Source organism: Kogia breviceps, chromosome 11 (assembly GCF_026419965.1).
Source record: "Kogia breviceps isolate mKogBre1 chromosome 11, mKogBre1 haplotype 1, whole genome shotgun sequence".
Classification (NCBI taxonomy): Eukaryota; Metazoa; Chordata; class Mammalia; order Artiodactyla; family Physeteridae; genus Kogia; species Kogia breviceps.
The window spans coordinates 684130-695767 of NC_081320.1; the positions used below are offsets into that span (position 1 = coordinate 684130).

The 11638-nt window shown below is 55.5% G+C and overlaps 1 long non-coding RNA gene across 5 annotated transcripts in view; it reads right to left on the reverse strand.

Moving 5' to 3' along the window:
* Positions 1-11638, reverse strand: part of LOC131764944 (uncharacterized) — a 96282-nt gene that overhangs the window by 34627 nt on the left and 50017 nt on the right. The window lies entirely within an intron of this gene.

The following is an 11638-nucleotide window of genomic DNA, read 5'->3' on the forward strand; positions in this document are numbered from 1 at the left end:
CGACGTGTATCCACCACGATAGCGTCATACAGAGCAGACTCACCGCCCTAAAAATCCCTCGTGTCCCACCTGCTCGCCGCTCCCTCCCCCCAGCCCCTCACAACCACTGGCCTTTTTACTGTATTCACAGCTTTCCTTTTCCAGAATGTCACAGAGTTGGAATCACACCGTCTGTAGCCTTTTCAGACTGGCGGCTTTCACTTAGTCATATGCTTTTAAAGTTCCTCCATAGCTTTTCGGGGCTTAACGGCTCATGTCTTCTTCGCTCTGAGTAATATTCCATTGTAACTCATTTAATTTCTTTTTAAAATAAATCTATTTATTTTATTTTTGGGTGCATTGGGTCTTCGTTGCCGCGCGCGGGGTTTTCTCTGGTTGTGGTGAGCGGGGTCTACTCTTCGTTGTGGTGCACGGGCTTCTCACCGCGGTGGCTTCTCTTGTTGCGGAATATGGGCTCTAGGCACGCGGGCTCAGGAGTTGTGGCATGTGGGCTCAGTAGTTGTGGCGCACGGGCTTAGTTGCTCCTTGGCCTGTGGGATCTTCCCGGACCAGGGCTCGAACCGTGTCCCCGGTATTGGCAGGCGGATTCTTAACCACTGCACCACCAGGGAAGCCCAATAACTCATTTAACTTTAAAGACGTAAGAAAGTTGTCCAGAACTTTCTCTTTTGTCTCAGGCCGCTCTGGGCACCGCTCCAGTGGCTCCTTCACCTCCCTCCCGCCCCTTCCTCAGCTCTGCCCTCAGGGACCTTCACCCCTGGACAGTTTCACTCACTGTTAGTGTGGACGGATCGCCATGTTACAGGTGGAGAGAGGTTCCTAAAAAAGGGGTTGTTGGGCTTCCCTGGTGGCGCAGTGGTTGAGAGTCCGCCTGCCGATGCGGGGGACGCGGGTTCGTGCCCTGGTCCGGGAAGATCCCACGTGCCGCGGAGCGGCTGGGCCCGTGAGCCGTGGCCGCTGAGCCTGCGCGTCCGGAGCCTGCGCTCCGCAATGGGAGAGGCCGCGACAGTGAGAGGCCCGCGTACTGCAAAAAAAAAGGGGGGGGTTGTCACTCTCGTTTTATTAACCCCAGAAACAAAAGGGACGCAGAAGCCCAAAGAAGAAGACAGGTGACCTGAACCTGCTGGTGGGACCCAAGCGGGGTGAGAGGAGGGTGGGGCTGGAGCGGGGGTGGTCTCGTTATCAAGTGGGGCTTAATTCAGCCTCGCGGAGGCCTGCCGACACAACGACCGTGGAGAGGCTTCAGTGCAGCAGCCCGGGTCTCACGCAAGGCCCCCTGCGGGCGTGCAGCCCCGGGTCCACGTCCCGCCCCAATTCTCCAGCTGCGGAGGGAACCCCGACTGGCCTGGCACGTGGTCATTGGTCCCTTGGCAGATGATGCTGTCTCAGTTTCTTGAAATCTTAAATTTAGTATAGAAACATAATCAAGTAAATCCAAGCACAGCATTCCTGCTTTTAAGTTTAAGAACGACCTTGGCATATTTAGTAAGTTCGTCTCGCATGGAAGAAGCTTCGGCGTGTTGGGTTATCTAGCAGATGACCCTCTCGCAGCTAGAAGTCAATGTGTTAGGAAGCGATTTATTACTTCGACTTGGGTTAGGTTGAAAATTCAGACAATTTTACTTAGTTTGTAAATGTTTAAGGGAATTTAAGAATCGCCATATTAAGCTTAATTCACTAGATTTGTGAAACGTAATTGAAGTAATTAGGACTTTTTTCTTTTGGTTATTGTTAGACAACTGAGGAGCTGAAAAAATAAAGTAGAACATATTAAATGAAATGCAATCTAAAGTACACAGGGGAACTTTACTAACTAGGCTGCTGCAGCCCTTTAGGTGGAAAACATTTACCCTGTTCTACTCCCTGCGCCCGTGCGGGTAGAGGGCGGGTGCAGCCTGAATGCTGAGTCGGGGCCCCTCCTCTGCTGAAGGAGGGGCGGCCTGGATCTGGAAGGCTGGTCCCCCCAGTGGACAACTGCTCATCTAATTCGACTTTAGGTTTGCGCTAGCCGAGACCCCCGTCCTCGGGGGCCCGTGCCCCGGTGCCCCGCTTGGCCGTCTGCCTCCGTCACTCAGGCTTCAGACGGGCCACCCTGATGAGCCAACCTGGGGGCGATGTCGAAAGCTCAGCTTCTCTGTGCACCGGCTCCAAGTTAAGCCTCGGAGACACGGTTTTGGGTGAAGGGGAAAAGGAGAGCTTTATTACTTGGCCAGGCGAAGGGGGACACGGCGGGCTCCTGCCTTGGAAAACTACGTGTCCCGACCCAGGAGGATCTGATGGGGAGCTTTATGACTACTTCCCGAGATGGGGTTGCTGAGAAGACTGGGGTGTGTGCAGGGTCTCAGGGGGTCGGTCTCCTAATCTTGATGAGCTTCTCTGGTCCCTTTAATCTCGCCTCAGGTGGTCTCTCGGCTGCTCTTCCCTGGATTAGCAGCTGTTCGAAGCTGCCCTTTGGACCTCAGGGAAGGTCATGGAGGCTGGAGTCTTGGCTACAAAAAAAACGGGGGACAAGAAGGTCTCCATGCCCGGGAGCCCCACAGGGCCCCGCTCGGTTTCAGGGGCGCCGCCGCTCGCCTGCCTCCCAGCTGCGCTTCCCTCCGGGCGTTTACCTCCCCCAGATCATGTTTATTTCTTCGGCATCTTTACACCCCCGAAACGAAGCTATTTAAAATGCTCAGGCTCCCACAGTTTTTACTTCTCTTCTCCTTAAACGTAATAATGAATTCCCAATGCATCTCTCCTAACTTTCTCAGAGAATCTTGGAAAAAAAAAAAAAAAAAGGAATGACTGTTCAAAGCTTTAGAAATGACCCAAGCACCCCTTTCTTTTAAGCACCTGCAAACAGGTCCACATAGAAAGATGTCCTTGGAGGAAATGAAAGACCCCCTCCCTGGAGGAGAAATACCTGCAACCAGAAACCAGAGAAGTGGATGGACTCCTCCTGACCCGGATAATAAGAGACAACGGTGAGAAATCCGGAATTGCCAAGCCAAGCTCGATGACCTGCTCGTTGTGACCTACGCAAAGGCAGGTAGTTTGGAGAAAGCGGTGGTGGGGAAGCCAGCTTCAGCAGAGCCGGGATACCTGGAGGGGCCCCCGATTTTAAAATCGCAGGTTTTCACCACGGCCAGATCCTGGAACAATGGAAACCAGCCTCACTTATGAGTTCCAAACCCCCAGGACCCAAGAGCCTCCTTTTTATTCTGGCCCCTGAGAGAGAAAGAGATGGCCAGAATCCCACATGATCAAAGGACTGGATCAATTACAAAATGACTTGAAAGCACAGAGTCTGAGAAACAGCGCAGAGGTTCCTCGGGGAAGCCTAGCCGCTGCCTGTGTTCCTCCCCTGGGCTCTCCTGGAAGCGGAGACAGAGCTGGAACTGAGTGGGAAAGTGTGCATAGCGTCGGGTCCAAACCTGCACGAGGACTGTGGGAAGGGGGGGAACATTTACCAGAATCCTATGAAGTGGAGAGGAGCTTATGGGGAAGTCAGGGTGGGAAGAGGCGGAGAAGCCAGGCTCGTGCAGGGTGGAGAAGGGACCCCAGAGCCCAGAGGGCTGGATGGAAAGGGGGACCGAGGGAGGTAACCAGTAACCAGTCTGGGGAAGTCTCTCGGTGGCCACTGGACTTGACAAGAGAAACCCTGGATGTTCAGAACCAGGAAGGTTCCAGAAGAGCCCCTTCTCCACAGTTCCTGATCACGCTGGCGTGTGTTCTGTCCTCTCTGGCTCAGGACACCCTCCTTAGCCTCCCTCTGCTCCCATCACACAGCACTGCCGCCCAGGCTTGGTCAGTAAACCAGGGTAGGGACCTCCTGCTTACTCCTGCTGGAAGCTTTCAGTTTCTCAAGAATCACTTCTCCTGCTCAGATCTGAATTTAACTTGGTACTGCACCTCATCGGAAATTTGTTCTCAGTTCACCTTGGAGATTATGCAGCCAACCCCTAGACCCTCCCAGCACTCTCCCTGCAGCCCCGTGGCCCGCTTCTCCCAAGACCTCTCAAACCCACCGTGAGCCCCGCTTACGCTTCCCAACGTGGGAGATACGTCGGCCTCATCCTAGCTCCCAAGGTTTTCCTCCCTGGGATGCTCTGGTTTCTTAATGCAGGTGGACACTCTCGTCGTGCCCTGACCCTTCCTTGCCAAGAGACCACCTCGGCTGAGCCCACCTACCCCTTCCACAGGGAGCTGCCCCTCCTCCTCGGAACTCCCGTGGCCCTTTGCACATCCCTTATGGCTGTCACTGGAGACCGTTCACCTTTCCTATTTGTGTATTGTCTCACCTATCAGTGAGCACCAGGCTTGGCTAAGAGTCAGAGGCACCAAATGCCTTTGGTGTGAAGAGGAAAATGGACATGTGGGGGGCAGGGAGCACAGTCTAGCTCTTTGCCCACCCACGTGTCTATTTACACCCCTCTTCTGTATCAGTTAGGATTCAGTTTGGCTATATGTGTCAGAAAACTCAAAAGAAAAAGCAGTCTGGAGGTTAAAAGTCCAGGTGAAATGAAATGGCGGCTGCACTGATGCTCAGAAGCCCTGGGTCCTTCAAACTTCCTGCTCCACCATCTTCAGGCTTAGCTTTTGGTTTTATGGTCCAGTGTGACTGCTGGAGCTCCAGCCATCACATGCACATTCCAAAAAGCAGCAAGGAGGTAGGAAGGGAGGAATAAGGTCATGTTCCTTCCCTTCAAAGACAGCTTCCCAAAATGTAATGACATGGCCACCTTTAGCAGCAAGAAAGACTGAAAATTGCAACCTGTGAGCCTTGAGCTATAAGTCCAGCTAAAAACCGAGGCTCTGTTACCTTGAGAAAGAAGAGAAGAATGGGTATTAACCAGGCAAGAAGCAGTCTCTGTCGTATCTTATCTCCTCCAAAACGACTGGAAGCTTGTTGGGGCAGGGACAGCGCCTACTTCATCTTTGTATTTCTGCACCTTCCTTTGAGTCAATATTCTTTTACTCAGGCTACATTTATTAGGTACAAAACCCTATGTGAGGTATGAGGTATGAGGGACAAAGGAGCAAAGGGACAGCCCCTGCTTCGGCAGAGCTCACGGTCTCACAAGAAAGCAGGTGTGTGTGAAGACCCGGACAGTGAGGAGAGGGGACAGGGGCTCAGAGCAGAGGCCCGTCCTCCCTGGGTGTCACTCAGAGGAGGTGATAAGCAAGCTGATTCCGCTCAACACAAGCAAAGGTGAATTTTACTGAATATGTGAATATCAAGGAAATAGAATGAAGCTGTACAGTGCGTGGGTGGAATTGAGGATAACTAACACTTCCGGCCGCGACCTGGACCCAGAAGATCGTGGACATGATCCAGAATGGCAGGGACGTGCAGAAGAGCCAACGGGCCAGGACCTTCCACCGGCATCCTTCCACTGAGGGGGCCCGCCCCCCCGCCGCTCCACTCACGCACGCGCCCGTGGGGACCCGCGGGCTGTAACCTGTGCTGGACTCGTGTGCACGTGAAGGAGAGTTATCTCCACGGTCAGCCCTCTGGAAAATACTCCCAAAGCGAGCCGGGAAGGAGTTTGAGGACGGTTCGGGTCAACACACTCCCTCCAGCTGGGAAAAGAGACCCCTCAACCCGTCTCCTGAAATACATGATTGGGTGGCTTCAGACAGCGCAGTGGAGGTGGGGTGAGGCCAGCTGGCCTCCAGCGAGTGGGAACCTCATTCCGGTGTCACCGTGCTACATCTCCTGGAGGAATGTCTTCTGCTGTATTTTAATCTACAACCGGTCTGCCAGAGAATCAAGCTAAACTATATATGGTACCATTATTATCAACAAAGGGTGTGCTTCACGTCGGAGATACTAAGAAACAACGGCAGGCAGGTAGGCAGCACCCTTGAAGCGTTTGCAACCAATTAGGAATAAAGGGCATGTTCTTACAGAGTAAATAGTAGCAAAGTGTAGCTTTGCAATAGGACACAAGCTGGTGGTGAAAGGGCACAGACTTTGGAATCAAACAGTCCAGCTGCAGTTCTGGTTTGGATTCTTATCTGGGTGACCTTGAGCAAGTTACTAAACCTCTCAAAACCTAATCTTGCTTCACTTGTAAAATACTACCTGCTGAAAACCCATGAGTGACTGGGCCAATTCTTCTAGCACCACTGGTTGAAAAACTTGTCTTTTCTCCCATCGAATTCCCACGGTCCCTTCACCAAACTCGAATAACCAGACGCGCATGGGCGCATTCTGGGCTTTCTTTCCTGCTCTTCACTGTGTGTCCCTCTTTGTGCCAACACCACACTCGTTGACAACCGTAGCTTTTTGTGGTCTGACTGGCGACACTGGGCCGGCCCCAGCCCAGGAGGTACTTCACGGAGACGTGACGTCGGGAGGCAGCGACGGGCTTCAGCATCACTCGGCACCACTGAAGGTAGAAGAAGCTGAGCTCCCGGTCAGAACCCACGCCCGTGGGGCCGGGGCCGAGGCCCTCCTAGCGGGGCCGGCGGCATCTGACACCCAGTCACCCGTGGAGCAGGGGCCCACCTGGCTGGCTCTGTCCCAGCACCGTTCCTGGGACGGGGCAGCCCCGGGTGTCTGCTAGCAAGCCTGCGAGCCGGGCTGTCAACTGGAAGAGCCAAAGGAGAGCGTGTGCGCCGGGCAGGCTGGGGGCCTCCTCTGGGGACAGCAGTCTGATTCTGGCCAAGGCCGAGCGTCCTTGCTCTGGAGCAGGGGGTCATCACCTCTTGTCTCAGGTGGGGCGGGCACCTGACCTGAGTCTCCAACAGTGACCCCTTTATTCCGGGGCTCCTTTGTGACTGACGTCCACCAGGTGGAGGCCTCGTTTCCTCTCCCTGGGGTCCACAGTCCCGCCAGGGGATCCTGGAGCTGTAATTTCAATCTCCTGCAACGTGTTTGATGCATTTGATTGCATTAATGAGGTTTCACAACCTGAATCGTGAGGCGGAGCCAGGGGCCTCAGCGTTTCAGCTGGTGCTGTGCCACCGTGTGGGCCAAGAAACCTGTGTAATCACGAGCGCTGAGGGCTTGGGGGTCCCCTTGGGCTCTCTGCCGCACGGGGGTCACTCTGCACAGCCCTCCCTCGCTCGAGGCGCCAGCACACGGAGGACGGCCAGGCGGTTGGAAACCCTGCATGGTGGCGTGACACTCCCCTGGCGAAGATGTCAGAGGGGCGGGGTCTCTGCAAGTGCTAACAGGGAGCCTTGGAGAAGCCTGGCGGTTGGTGTGAGGGCTGGAGAGCTGAGGGCTGGGGATTCCGCAGTACTGGGGCCAGGGGTTAAATTTCTGTCCATGTGGGACCATTTGTTGTTTCAAACGCTTGAGGAGCATTTCTTTGAGTGGCCTGTCATTTGGGTCCCCTCTGTGAGCCCCCCGCCTGGGGCCGGGAGGTTGCGTGGAAACCCCATGTGACTCCGTGCTCTGGACCCATGACCGCACACTTTAGAGGTGAAATGAGTACCTTGATCTGACTTTGTGGAGCAGAGACTGGCAGCGCTCCCATAAATCAATTTGCCATAGGGAACAGTGTCCAGAGCTCTGGGGGAACAATGGGGGCAGGGATCTGCCATCACCTTGGCTGTGTGCCCCGTCGGTGGGTGCTGTCCGCCCCACCCTGCCAGGGCCGTGGCATCGCTGGCGGAAGAGTGGCCCAGGGCCGTCTGGTACCCTGGGAGGGGCTCACGGGGGCCTCATAACAGGCCTGTGGTCTGGATAAGGAGTCCGCAGCGTCGTCACGACGTGTCTCTGGTGTCTGTTGGCCAAGACATGGGTGGCCTCGGAACAGGCCTGTGGTCTGGATAGGAGTCCGCAGCGTCCTCACGACGTGTCCCCGGTGTTTGCTGGCGCGTGCCGAGACACGGGCGGCCACAGTGGACGCCCCCCAGGGAGGCTCTCCCTGCACCACGAAGTTACCCTTTCGCCACTGTCCAGACCAGACTGCCAAGCCATCGGCTACCTCCCAGGGTCAGGAAAAGATGCGTGCCCTTGGGGGTCTCACTTGTGTGGCCTGTTGTACAGCCAAGGGCCGACCTGGGCGACCAGGGGTGCAGCAGCAGGGTGGCTCGGCCCGGCTGTCCAGCGGGCTGCCGTCGGTGAAGAACACAAGGGGTTCCCCAAACTGCTCGAGGGGCCGGCACGGGGGGGGGCACCAGCTGCAGCTCGATGTCGCTGGGCGAGGGGCTGAGCTCGGGGAAGCCTCAGCCTCCCGTGATCCACAAAGTCCCTGAGGACCGCGAAGGTGCCGTTTCCGACTGCACAGTGAGGCCTCAGCGGCCGCGCCGCGCCTCTGCGGGTCGGCTCCCTGACCCCGGCGGGGTGGGGGCTTGCGTGCGGAACCGTGTGGGCTATAGACACCTCTGTCTCTAAAAGGGCCCGGTAGGCTGCCAAAATCCGGCGTTCTGGGGAGGCGCTCTTGGTCCAGAACCCACGGTCAGCCAGGTGGCGCTGTGCTTAGTGCAGAGACCCCTGGGCTAAGGCACGGTTAGGCGTCCCAGTGCTTCTGAGCAGAGGGACTAAGGGCCGGGCCCTTAGCTGGACTCTCCCCAGTGGAAAGAAGCTGATCTGCGTGTAACCGCACAAACAGGCTTCAGTAGGATGGACAAGTGTGTTGCGTGTTGTCTCCCAGAGGTGAAGAGACCTAGCGTGTGCTGTGCCACGGTGGCAGGTGGCCCACTGGCGGGGTGGAGGAATCTCACAGGCCCCCAGCAGACCACACCCAGCCCGGAAACTCCACAGACGTGCTGCTCCTTGAATCTCAGCAGGGAGCGGCCCATCCTCTCTGCTGCAGAGCTTGTGTGACTGGGTGCAAGTCTTCCTAAGGGCATCCACAGAGGCCTCTGGAGCGGAACGGAACAGAAGGCCGTCTATGTGACGCCGGGGCGGCAGTGGCCTGGTTGGGTGAGTTCAGATCTCATCTGCACAGGTTGTGTGCAGTGGTGGAGACCTTCAGGTAACCCACGGCAGGCCAGTGAAGCGGACTGGGTGCCCTCAAGAGTGAGAGCCAGGGCTTCCCTGGTGGCGCAGTGGTTGAGAGTCCGCCTGCCGATGCAGGGGACACGGGTTCGTGCCCCGGCCCGGGAGGATCCCACGTGCCGCGGAGCGGCTGGGCCCGTGAGCCGTGGCCGCTGAGCCTGTGCATCCGGAGCCTGCGCTCCGCAAAGGGAGAGGCCACCACAGTGAGAGGCCCGTGTACCACAAAAAAAAAAAAAAAAAAAAAAAAAAAAAAAAAAAAAAAAAAAAACAGTGAGAGCCAATCGGCTTCTGTGATTGGGACCGAGTGTGTAAAACGTGAGGTGGCCGCATCTGGGGCATCAAAGCCAGAGCCCGAGCTTCTGGGTATCATCTGCTTGCTCCATAGTATGGGGACTGGGAGCCTTCAGGGCGGGAGCCTCTGCATTTCAGTACTGAGAGTCAACTGTGCATCTCCACGTGTCGGCGGCCAGGTTCAGCGCTGGCGCCGTTGGGCTATTTATTGCGGGGTGACACGGTGGCCTAACGACCCAGAGGAAAGCGCGTCTCTAATGACGGGATGAAGGGCCGCTGTCCCTGCTTCAGCCGGTGCTGTGGCGCATTTACTGTCCACACTGGAGAAGGCAGCTGGAGGCCCCCGTTTGGCAGCTCCCACGAGAAAGGCCAGGAATTGGGGTTATTTCACCAGGCGTGTCTCTGGGCGAGGGCACCTCCACCTATAACACAAAAAGAGAAGGCGCGGGGGCCACCTCCACTGCGGGCTGTTCCAGCTTGGCTGAGTCAGTTACCTCCCCCAAGGTGCAAAGCTGAGGCAGAGTAAGACGTGAAGGGGGTTTATTTAGGCAAAACCCATGAAGAGGGAGGTGGAGCGAGACAAAGGAGGGTGGGGCGCCCCAGGACCACGTTCGGTGTCTGGAAATCGGTCCACCTCATGGACAAGCTTCCGGGAACAGTCACACCTTTGCATTCCATTTTTAACTTTTTTGACTTATTTTGACACTTCCAAATTCAGATCCTATAAATGCAGAGTGCATTGAATGTACTACTGTTTCTTATGGATGTCAGCTTCATCAGTGAGTCTGGAAATCAATGAAATACAGGATATACACCAAATATCAACTTAGAGGTTTGCAGTGAAAAGTGTAGCCATCCAGCAGAGTCAAATGCTTATCTCAGCTGGACCGTACATCTCCCCTGTGGGCAGGTTACTTTGGAGACCCAGCTGCAGACCCTTCCACTTTCTGGGCTGAGCCTTTTCCAGGGAGACCACATGGTCAAGCCCGTTTGGCCAAGCCTCTCTCTGCTGCGTGCAGGGCTCAGACATGCAGCGCAAGTGGCTGCTTTTGAGTTTCTTTGCTCTGCTTTCCACGGCGCTCCATCACTTCATCGTGTCCATCTCCCATCTCCAAACAAGACGCCATCAAACCGAACAGGTTTCCACGTATCAACGGCTATCCCCTCCCTGATTTGTTGCCCTGAGATTACCCCCAAGGTCACCATAGCTTTGAAAACTTCTTGGTTTATTCCCACAGACCGATACCTTAATTTTGCTGCTCAAGAACCAACAAGTGACTTCCTAATTACAGTGCAGGTGCAAGGTCAGAAGACGCATTAGCACTTGCTTTGTCATCAGATTAACAGCTTCTTTTTGTGAAACTGGGCCTTCTAAAATATGTACAAATCTTGAAGACAGCACCCCCTTTATCTGCGAGAGCTGTCAATCATCTGAGAGTAGGAGGTGATGTGACGGAGCTTAGTCCGAGCTTTTCCTGTTATGATAGAGCGGTGAGCTAAGTGGTGTTGCCCAAAGACATCCACACCGCAGCCACCAAAACCCCTGCAAATGCACCTCGCATGGTAGAGTGGGCTTTTCAGGTGTGATTCGGTAGAGGATCTCGAGATGGGAGACGATCTGGGTCCCCTGGGTGGCCCTCAGCATCAACGCAAGGGTCCTGATGAGAGGGAGGCACGAAGGTCAAAGGAGGAAGGAGGAGAGGAGACACCTGACACAGAGACTGGAGTGATTCCAGGGCAGAGTCCGGGCTGAGGAGCACAGGTGGCCTCAGGTTCCAGGAACCACAAGGAAGTACGTCCTCCCTCGAGCCACCAGCAAGAGCCGGTCCTGCGACCAGCTTGAATTCGGCCCAGGGAGACCTGGCCTCCAGACCGTAGGAGAGTCAATCTCTTGTTGTGCTAAACCTCTACACTTGTGGTAATTTGCACAGCAGCAATAAGAGGCTCACACAGATGGATCCGCGGACTCAGAAGATGTAAGCGTGTGGCCTTCGCTCTTACACGGACATCTGACCCCAGATCAGAGGCCTTTTCAACAGACTCCCCGTCCAGACCGGCCTTCCCCTGTTCCAGCTGCTCAGGCTTTGATTTGCAAAAAAAAAAAAAAAAAAAACAGCAACACGAGCACTGAGATATCTGTTTACTTCATCATAAGCCCCTGCTGCTGGGCGTCCTTTCTGGCTTCCTGAGCACGTTCGAAACACTGGAGAGGAGGCCAGCAGGAGGAAAGGGGCAGAGAGCAGAGTCGCGGCCGGGCTGGGCTCATGGGAGGAGCCGTGGGGGAAACGAAGCTGAGGCCGCGGGACCTGAGCTGATTCGCTCAGAGGAAAACACCACCCGGGTGACTGGCCTGGACTCGCGCACGGTTCTAACGAGTACGCGCGACACGGGGAACAGGCACCCTGG